This window comes from Cervus elaphus, chromosome 22 (genome assembly GCF_910594005.1).
Source record: "Cervus elaphus chromosome 22, mCerEla1.1, whole genome shotgun sequence".
Taxonomy (NCBI): domain Eukaryota; kingdom Metazoa; phylum Chordata; class Mammalia; order Artiodactyla; family Cervidae; genus Cervus; species Cervus elaphus.
Genome location: NC_057836.1, coordinates 1,006,576 through 1,015,896, shown reverse-complemented (window position 1 = coordinate 1,015,896; position 9,321 = coordinate 1,006,576). Strand labels below are relative to the sequence as shown.

General features: G+C 59.8%; 1 protein-coding gene across 8 annotated transcripts in view; it reads left to right on the top strand.

Moving 5' to 3' along the window:
* The first annotated feature begins 1,849 nt into the window (after positions 1-1,849).
* ZBED4 (zinc finger BED-type containing 4) overlaps positions 1,850-9,321 on the top strand; it is a 28,813-nt gene continuing 21,341 nt past the window's right edge. For 2 of the 8 annotated variants that reach the window (XM_043881250.1, XM_043881249.1), the window contains exons 1-2: positions 1,850-2,012; positions 2,612-2,729. The gene's annotated coding sequence lies outside the window, so the exon portion shown is untranslated. Of the gene's footprint in view, positions 2,013-2,127; positions 2,494-2,611; positions 2,730-7,594; positions 7,821-9,321 lie in introns of those variants that run through there. The other 6 variants (XM_043881246.1, XM_043881251.1, XM_043881252.1 and 3 more) reach the window with 5 other exon arrangements.

Here is a 9,321-nt window from a genome sequence, read left to right as displayed (position 1 = left end):
AGACCAGAAAGAGCCACCCCTGCCCCAGATGACATCTGGGCAAAGATATGCAGAGGTAAAGGGTGAGACAGGCAGACGTGTGGGGAAGAGCATTCCAGTTCAGGAAGAGCCTGTGCAGAGGCCCTGAGGTGGGGCCCAGGAGACCACCTGGGCTGGAGCGGAGTCAGCGAGTGCGGGCAGGCGGCAGGAGCTGGGCAGTGTGGGCACCACCACCGAAGTTTTAAGATCCAGCATTGACCATGAGACAGCAACCCCCGTGAGACAGTCAGTGGAGGAATGACAAGCCATGGGACCAGGTAAGAGGCTGCCGGTTCATCTAGGGCACGAGCTGATGACTTCTTCCGCAAAGGGCCGGAGAGCAAATACTCCTAGCCTTGCCTGACACTGGGTCTGTGCCCCAGCTCCTCAATGTGGCCTGCGTGGTGAACACAGCTGGAGGTGGCCCGTGAAGCAGAGGTTTCCCCCTCTGTTCTGAGAAAACTCCGGTCAGGACACTGACATTTGAATTTCACAGAATTTTCATGTCATGAAATATTCTTTTTTCTTCCCAGCCATTGAAAACTGAAAAAACATGCTTAGCTTGGGGTCAAATAAAAAACGCTGGAGGCAGGATTTAGACCGCAGCCGTCCTTTACTGTCCACCCACCAGCCCCCAGCTTTACAACAGACCTCCACCACCGTCGTGGGCCAGACAGAACCCAGCAGCCGCTGGGGTAGGAGAACAAAAGGAACAAAACCTGCTGCGACTAACTTAAGATTTGATAATAATCAAATTAAAAGAGGGTGGGAGAAGGTCCTAAGTTCTCGCCTGCCTGTCGCAGAGAGGTCAGGCCTCTGGGGCTGGAGTGCGATCAGAGGCCAGACAGGCAGGCAGAGGGCGGGGGTCACGGACGGGCAGGCAGAGTTGGGGGGCGGGGGTCGTGGAGGCCGTTGTGGGGGCAGACACGGAGGGCTCCGGGCAGACGGAGACATGGCCAAGTGACCCCACTGAAGCGGACCAGTCATTGTTGAACCTAAGACGTCCTAACCGTTACAGTGAGACTTAGGGAATGAACCTGTGTCTCGTTCTCGTACCAAGTTGTAGTCTAGAACAGGGTGACAAAATCAGTTGCAGAATTTATTTGGTTAGTGAATTACTGTGAGTTAGGAAACTGAGTGTCCGGGACAGACACGGAGAGCGAGCCCTGCCCGCGGCTTTCCCGAGACGAAGGGCCCCCCGGTCCCCACACGTTAAGCTTTAATCCCTGCGCCCGGCGCACTCGCGCACGGCTGCACCTTATCGCCCTTGACTCCAGCGCCTAAACGCGCCCGGCGCGCACGCAGAGCCCCCTGGAGCCCCTCGGCGGGACGGACGCCGTCCGGGTAAGGCCCGCGCGCCTTTCCTGGCTCCGCGGCCGGGGGGCGCCGCGCACCTGCGCGCACCTGCAGGCGGAACCGGGCGCCCGTCGCGCCGCAGCTCCCGATGCCGCGGCCCGCGTGCGCCCGCCCTGCCGCCGAGTCACCAGGAAGGCCCCGGCGGCCCGCCCCGCCAACGCCCCCAGTCCCGCCAACGCCCCCAGTCCCGCCAGCGCCGAGTACCTCGCGGCCTCCCCACTGGCCGCCCGGGGGCGGGGCCGGCACGCGGGCACTGCGCCTGCGCGGCCGGCCCTCACGGTGATGGCTACGCTTGCGCAATCGGCCCACGCCGGCCCGGGGTCGGAGTGCGCCTGCGCGGTCACACACGCCGGCCCTGGGGGTGGGGCTACGCCTGCGCAGTCGGCCCAGACCCGCCCCATCAGCGGCGCCTCGGCACCTAGAGCCGCCCGTCCGGCCGGGCCCCGGGGAGAGGAGGGCGTGAGGGCACTGCGCCTGCGCGCGCCGGCCCCGCCCCCGGCCCCGCCCCGGCCGCGCGGGGCCCTGGGAGGGGTGCAGCGTCCGGCGGCGGCGGCGGCGGCGCGGGAGGGGCCGGGGGTGGACAAAGCCGAGGCCGATGAATGGGGCGCGTACGCCTCCGCGGCCGTGGGGTCCCCGCGGTGAGTGCGCGGCTCGCTTCCGGGGCCGGCCGTCCAGGCTAGCCGTCGGGGTCGGGGTCGGGGCCGGGGGGGCCGGGGGCCGAGGCCGGACCCAGGGGCCGGGGGCCGGGGCCGGAGGGCGAGGCCGGGGTCGGGCCGGGCGGGCGCGGGGTCGCCTGCGCGGGGCGGGGCGGGGGCGTCCTGCCGTCGCGGGGACCCCGCCCGGGCGGGGGACTCGGCCTCAGCGCCCGGACGCCGCTCCAGTTGCGCGCCCCGCAGCCGCCGGCCCGGCTGACAGCGGGGCACTCGGGGCGCCTCTTCCGGCCGCGCGGCCGGCGGAGCGAACGCGAGGCGGTGGAAGCGGGCGCGGACCCCGGGCCGGCCGCGGGCGAGCACGGGGACAGGCGTGCCGGCCGGCGTGGGCTCTCCGGCTGACCACGCGGCAGACCCCGGGCCGCAGTCGCCCTGGGGCGGGGGTCGCCGGCCGACAGACAGGTGCCTGGTGAGTATCTGTCCTGATGGCCTCTGCCCTCCGCCACCGCCACGGATCGCCTTACACGCTGTGCTTTTCGGGTGTCCCCCCACCCCGGTACAGTATTTCATTTTCTGTGCGCTTCCAGGAAGGAGCAACCGGGGCCTCGTTTACACGTCTCAGGGAGCACACGAGACGCTTCTCATCTCTGCACGGTTCTGATGCTTCTCGGTTACCGTGCGTGTTTCTGGGTATGACATTCAAGTGTAAGTAGTGAAAGCCCGAATCAAACTGCAGAGCAGAATTTCGAGCGTTTTTCCAGTTGTGGTTTTTTGTTGTTTTTTTTTAAGACCCAAGTAACGATGGAGTCATTTGTGTATCTTCTTTTATCTTTTTTTCTGTGACCCACACCATCCTGCTTGCTTAAGAGAATTGCCAGACCCCTAGACTCTCCTTGCATTTTGGGTGACTGTCCATAGACACACATACATGCACCTCTCTGCAAGCAAACCCCTGCCCAGCTGGGCCATCAGAAGCTTCTGTGGGCATTCTCAAGTTTGTAAAAAAGGGAAGTTATTTGTTTTGAAGTTAACTCTGATGAGATCAAGTCCATAGTTTTGAAAAACGCCATCTCAGACTTGCATGAGACCAGTTTGCTAAGGCATTTTTGTGACTTTTTATATTAGTTTCTGATGTCTTCTCTACATCACGGTGTTAAAATTAGGAGAGGAGGAAGGATTTAGTTGGAGTTTTTAAAAAGTGCTCTGAACAAGCCAAATTGCAGTTATGACTTAATTTCCATGCAGAGTTATCTCGTGAGAGGAGACTGCTCTCACCAGTTCATACTCGGGGCCTGCCACAGGCTGTCCGTGCAGGGATGCGCGCTTCCTGTGATCCTTAAACAGATGGTATCTGCTTGTGGTGGTTTACATTTTCTCAGGAAAAGATGTAGCACAAGTTAAGAGATTCTATGAGTCTTCAGGAAGTTAACCTCCTGTACTGGAAAGAAGCACAGACTTTGAGTCCACGTCACCCCACACGTACTGTTAATTCCCGATGTTTCCGGGCGTGATACATCTGCTCTGTTTTTGTGTCACCACACACAGAAGGAGGTTTGTGAGTGGCTCGCTCTGTGCCGGGAGTGCTCCTGAAGCGCTGGGAAAGGCTGGAGGGGAAGCGTCAGGGCCGTGGATCGGACCCTGCGTCTGTGCAGAGGCACCGAGGCCGCTGTGCTCAGTGCGTGGGGAGGGCGTGTGTGTTGTCTTTCAGGTCCTGGGCTGCGGGAACACGGGGCGCTGTGACCGTGGTCAGTCTGCCCTCCCTGCCACACTCGTCTGCGTGTCCCTGCCCGGCCTCAGTTCCTCGTTCCCAGCTCTGCTCTCATTCATTCCCTCCTTCAGTGGGAGGACCGCCGGGCGCAGGCACAGGGGGGCGCCTCCGACTGTCCCTCAGCAGCGCTGTTTCCTCCTAAGCTTCTCTGCACGAGGCATGCAGCTGAGAGGTGACGATCATGCTCCTGGTTACCGCTCCATGTTTAAGGCCCTGTTTAAATCCCAGGACTTGACGTAAGCTGTAGGAGGCATCGTTTCTGCTTACGGTTGGTGTCTCACTGAATTCAGCTGCACGGAATCCCGCCCCGACCACCCCGCAGCCTCCCGGCTGGCCTCCCTGCAGTGTCCAGTGACGGCAGACTTCCTGTCAGAGCCTCGGCCCCTTCCACTTCCCTGTCTTTCCCTCCCTTCTCCCTTAGGCTTCGTCACCGCCTGATTTTCATCACTCGGGGGTATTTAGGCCACTTCTAGCTAACTATCTGATGTGTGCTTTTGGCAGCTGGTATCCTGGAAGGCATCGTGAGGAATGAAAGAAAGTCATTTCTTCTCCTTCCCCCTGTTTCCGAGGTAGAGGGCCCAGGAGATCTGGAGATGCCTGCCTCTGCGGAGGTTCCTCACCTCTCTCCTCTCACCTGGCGCTGTTCTACCTGCTGGGGCCACGCTGCAGGGTCGTGGTGGGGATGGACAGAGAAGAAGGCAGAGTGCGCTCTCCAAGGAAGAGCACAGGCAGGCATGGGCAAGGGTGATGGGCAGTGTGAGAAGTGCGCTCTCGGAAGACCGCTTGGAGAGGAAAGGACCTTTGCGTCCCGTGCCGAGGGGTCCGGGGGTGGCGGAGCGGAGACCTTGCATGAGAAGCGGCAGTGAGGCGCGGAGCCCGGCCCCGGCGTTCGGGCCATGTCCTGTCATAAGGCCCGTCACCCGCCTTGCTCAGGTGTTTACCCTGCTCGTGTTCCGCTCTCCTCCGGGTGCAGGCCTTGCAGCAGCCACCTGCCCCCCCCAGCGAAGTCCGTGCACCCCAGAAACCGGAGATGCTGGGCCTGGGCAGGGCGTCCCCTGCTGACCTTGGGCACTGCCCGCCATGGCTCCTCCATCCGATCGGCCCTGCCCTGCCCTGCCCGCCCCAAGCCCGTAGGCCTAAACGGAGGGCCCATCCTCACCCAGGGCCCAGTGACTGAGCCTGCCCCGCGGTCGGCCTGCCAGGAGGGGGCAGCCCGGGGCGTGTGCCATTTGGAGTGGGAGTTCAGGTGCCACGTGGACGCACGCGGACACTTGAACCACGTCCAGCGGCAGCCCGTCAGACTTGTGGCTGGTGGGACCGCCCAGAGTAGGCACTGGCACAGCGTGGAGGGCCCTCGAAGCCAGAGTGGAGCCAGCCCGGCGGCCCTGGTCTGACCCGGAGCGCCTCTGAGTGGACAGGGGCCGCAGTCCTGCACGGAGCCCATGTGCTGCTCGGGCCGCATCAGGGTGCCCCGCCGCGTCTCCAGGAGGTAGCTGCGGGCCTGGGTCTCTGAGTTCGGCCCTCACAGTGTGCTCTGGCCTCCATCCGGCTCTCGGGCTCCGCCCGGCCAGTCCTGGGTGATGGCTTCTCTGCACGTGAGGCAGCTCCTCCCCGGGAACGTGTCAGCCGTGGCTCTGCACCCTCCGCAGGTGCGGCTCGCTCTCAGTGGGACCGGCTCTGCACCAGTAGCCTTGGTGGGAAGGCTGCCACGTCCGAGGGCGAGGCCGCCCAGGTGCGGGGTGGCGCCGGTGCCCGAGCTGTGCCTGGCAGCTCCCGGGAGCCCGGGGCTCGGGCTGCAGGCCGGTGTGCGTGTGTCCTGAAGGCTGGGTGGTGGGTTGGGAGCAGGTCCAGGTGCCGCTGCTCCGGCCCTGAGCTGGAGCGCTGGCGCGTGTCCCCCACCCGTGCTTTCGGACTCTCCGAGGAGACAGCAGGGGTCACAGCATGTTGCCACTGAGCGTCCTTTTTTTCTCAGAAGAGGCAGTCCAGTGGTTTGGACTCACGCTTCAGCACATTGCCTGCGAAGGCCCGGGTTCAGTCCCTGGTCAGAGACCCAAGGTCCTGTGGGCTGCATGCCACCCACCGCCCCCCCACGGAAGAAGAGAGACACAGAGGCACGTTCTCGCCCCAGCACTACAGCCGTGGAGGGAGTGAGCGGTCATCCTCGTGGCATTTAGCGGCCAAGCTGCAGTCCGGTTTCCCCACTCGGGACATTGACTTTTTGAAGAGACTAGGCCAGTTGTCTTGCAGAAATGTCCCTGTGTTCTGGGTCTGTTTGCCATTTTCTGCTTTGCTGTTAACAGTTGGCCCTTGAACAACACGGCGGGCAGTTGGGGGCCGCCCTCCGCAGGCTCGGCCGTCTGAGGATAAGTTGCAGCTGGCCCCCGAGGCCCGGCTACTCCCACCCGCGGGCGCCACCCGCCGGGGACCCTGCGTCTTCAGGCGGCGGTGCTGGGCGTCCTGTGCGCCGCCCTGACTGTCCTGTCGGGAGGGGCCCCGCTCTGTCGGGCTGTTCCTCCCCCTGCCTTTCACGTGCGTTTCCCTCGCCTGTGACACGCGAGGAAGGCGGGACGCTGCGTCTTCTCCCCTCATCACCCCTTTCCGGAGGCAGGGACTGCAGCATCCCCCCTCCGCGGCAGATGTTTTCATTTTTCCTTTGATTCTTTGAGTATCAGTGCAGACTAGCAGATTTATCAGTTACCTCGTAGTCCGCTGAAATCTCCTCTCTTTGTCATAGCGCTCAGATTGTCATGGCCTACTTGTGGGAGCCCCGCGGAGCTGGCTCCTGGCACGTCCTGGCGGCATGTCCGTTCTGCAGCCGTGCTCTCCATTTGCAGAGCTGCAGGCGGCTCCTTCTGTGGGCGCTGTGGTCCCCTCCCGGCAGGAGGGTGTTTAGAAACCAGAATCCAGGGCCCAGGTGTGTTCAGCGTGCTTGTGTGTGACTGCGGCTTTAAGCACTGGTCTCGTGCACAGAGCTAGGAGATAAAGTTTTAAAACATCCAGAGTTCATACTGATATTTTCAAAGCAAATTTAAAATTATACGGTTTTACTTAATTTGTCTTTTTTTTTATTATATCTTTTTCCTGAAAATTTTGATTCTTAATGGCATTGACATAGTTACATTTTGTTTTGTGCTAAAGTACATGTAACACAGGCAAAATGAAAATATTATGTTGCCACTGCTAGTGAAATCACTCAGCAGAATTTAAGGTGTTTTTTCGTTTTTAGTTCGTATTCTGCTTCAGGTGAATAAAGTCCCTTGGTGAACATTCTTTGTTTGCAGTATGGTCGCTCATTTGATATGCCTTTAGGTTTCACACTTAAAATTTTTTACATTTTAATGTAAAGGTAATCACACCGCTCAAAAGTCAATATTATATAAAAGATACAATCGGAAAGCTTATTTGCCTTCATATCTCCTCCACTCTTTATAGGCAACCATCTTTATTTCTGCTTTATACTGCAAAATAAGCGTGTAAGTCACTTCAGTTGTGTCCAACTCTTTGTGACCCCATGGACTGTAGCCCACCAGGCTCCTCTGTCCATGGGATTCTCCAGGCAAGAATACTGGAGAGGGTAGCACGCTCTCCTCCAGGGGATTTTACCAACCCAGGGATCAAACCTGCGTCTCTTATGTCTCCTGCATTGGTTGACAGGCTCTTTACCACCAGCACCAACGGAGAAGCGCCAAAATAAGCACTTCACACATACATTAATACTTGTAACTTAACCTTGTTTTCCCTCCTGTCTGTTAAATCATAAAAATGTAACGAGCACTGCTGACCCTGTCTTGCTTTTTTTCAGTGGTCTGTGTATATATTGCGCTTCCCCGGTGGCTCAGCTGGTAAAGAATCCTCCCGCAACGCAGGAGACCTGGGTTTGATCCCTGGTTTGGGACAATCCCCTGGAGAAGGGAAGGGCAACCCACTCCAGTATCCTTGGCTAGAGAATCCCATGGACAGAGGAGCCTAGCGGGCTACAGTCCATGGGGTCGCAAGAGTTGGACGAGACTGAAGCGCCTGGGATGCACGTATGTATCAGGCCTTACTGGGGGGGTGTGAGTGGTTTTGCAGCCTGGCTGTGGAACTGCAGCGCCTGACCTGGGGCAAGTGTTGCTATGTGTCTGATGAGGTGGTCTTCAGAGTCTGTCCCTGGACATGGGGTTACTGGGCCCTCGGGTGAATGTGACTTGGTAGGGGTCTCCAGGGTCCTCACTGGGGGTGCTGCCAAACTTTGGGGCCTTTCCTCTGATTGGGTGAGATGACTTAAAGTGTTTTCCTTTAATCTGCTGCATCTGCAGCGTGAGGAGTGGAGAAGCATGCGTTATCTGGTCGGGGCCTGCACGAAAGCTGGTCGCTGTGTTAGGAAGCCGCTGAGTCCGCGTGGCCGCTGCAGGGCGGGAACTGGGGCGCGTGCGCGTGGGATCCTGCTCTGACAGGCACTCCCGTGTTACAGCAGCCTGGAAGGTGCTTGCTTTAATTCTTAAGATGAAAAATAACTGTATGTTCCCCAAGTCAGAACACACGCCTGGAATTGAGACGGTATTTTTTCCAGCCCATGGAAAGAGCCTCTGATGGGCTGCCTCTGCCCTCAGGTGTTTTGCTGTGGAAGCTGAAACACGTGCAGTCGGTCTCGGCAGACCTGGGCTCTGGATCCATCCTCTCTGCTCCTCCTCCCTCCTGTCTCTGGTCAGTTTAGGGGGCTGTGCTCCCTGCTGGGCGGAGCCCCACACTCCTCGTCACCAGCTTCAGAGTGACCCTCTGGCTGTCGGGGGTGGGGGGCGGGGGCTGCCTGGCCCCGCGCAGGGAGGCCCACCACGTCTGTCGTAGGAGGAGGCTGTTTCACCCGCCGCCCATGACCACCGTTTGACAGTCGTGTTGATGATTTCCCTCTGGGCTAGTTCTTACTTGCTGGACATGGAAGCCGTACCACAGGACAGCTGGTTCTGGGTGCCACCCAGGCCCCGTGACCAGGTGGCCCTCACCTTCAAGGCCAGAGGAGCATCTCCAGAGCTCTCGGATGGGTGGCCTCCCACCCGTATAGAATTACCCACAGTGCCTCAGGCACAGAATCCTTCTGCGGTGTGAGAACTAAAGCCAACATCCATTTGCCTTTCTAAGTACTTGGTGCAAAAATAGAAAAAGTAGTAGCTGCTAGAGCCAACGACAGCATTTTTCCTAAAACAGAAGCGTCAGGGGCTCCCTGGTGGTCCAGTAGTCGGGCTCTGGCTCCACCGCAGGGGGTGTGAGTTTCATCCCTGCTCAGGGAACTGAGATCCCCGTGCAGCCAAAAGGAAAAAAAGTAGAAACATCACACTTAGGACTTTGAGATAGTGTGTAGAGAACTGGTCCAGCAGTAGAGGAAGACATAAACTGGAAGACAGCTGCCTCCCCGAGAGCCCCGTGCCAGGTGCGTACTGGCGTTACCCCGGGCGCCGGCCCTGGGCCTGGCTGGGGTGGTGTTGGCATTACCAGGCCCTCGGGTCTGGCCGGAGCAGTGCTGGCGTTAGCCCAGGCGCCGGCCCTGGGCCT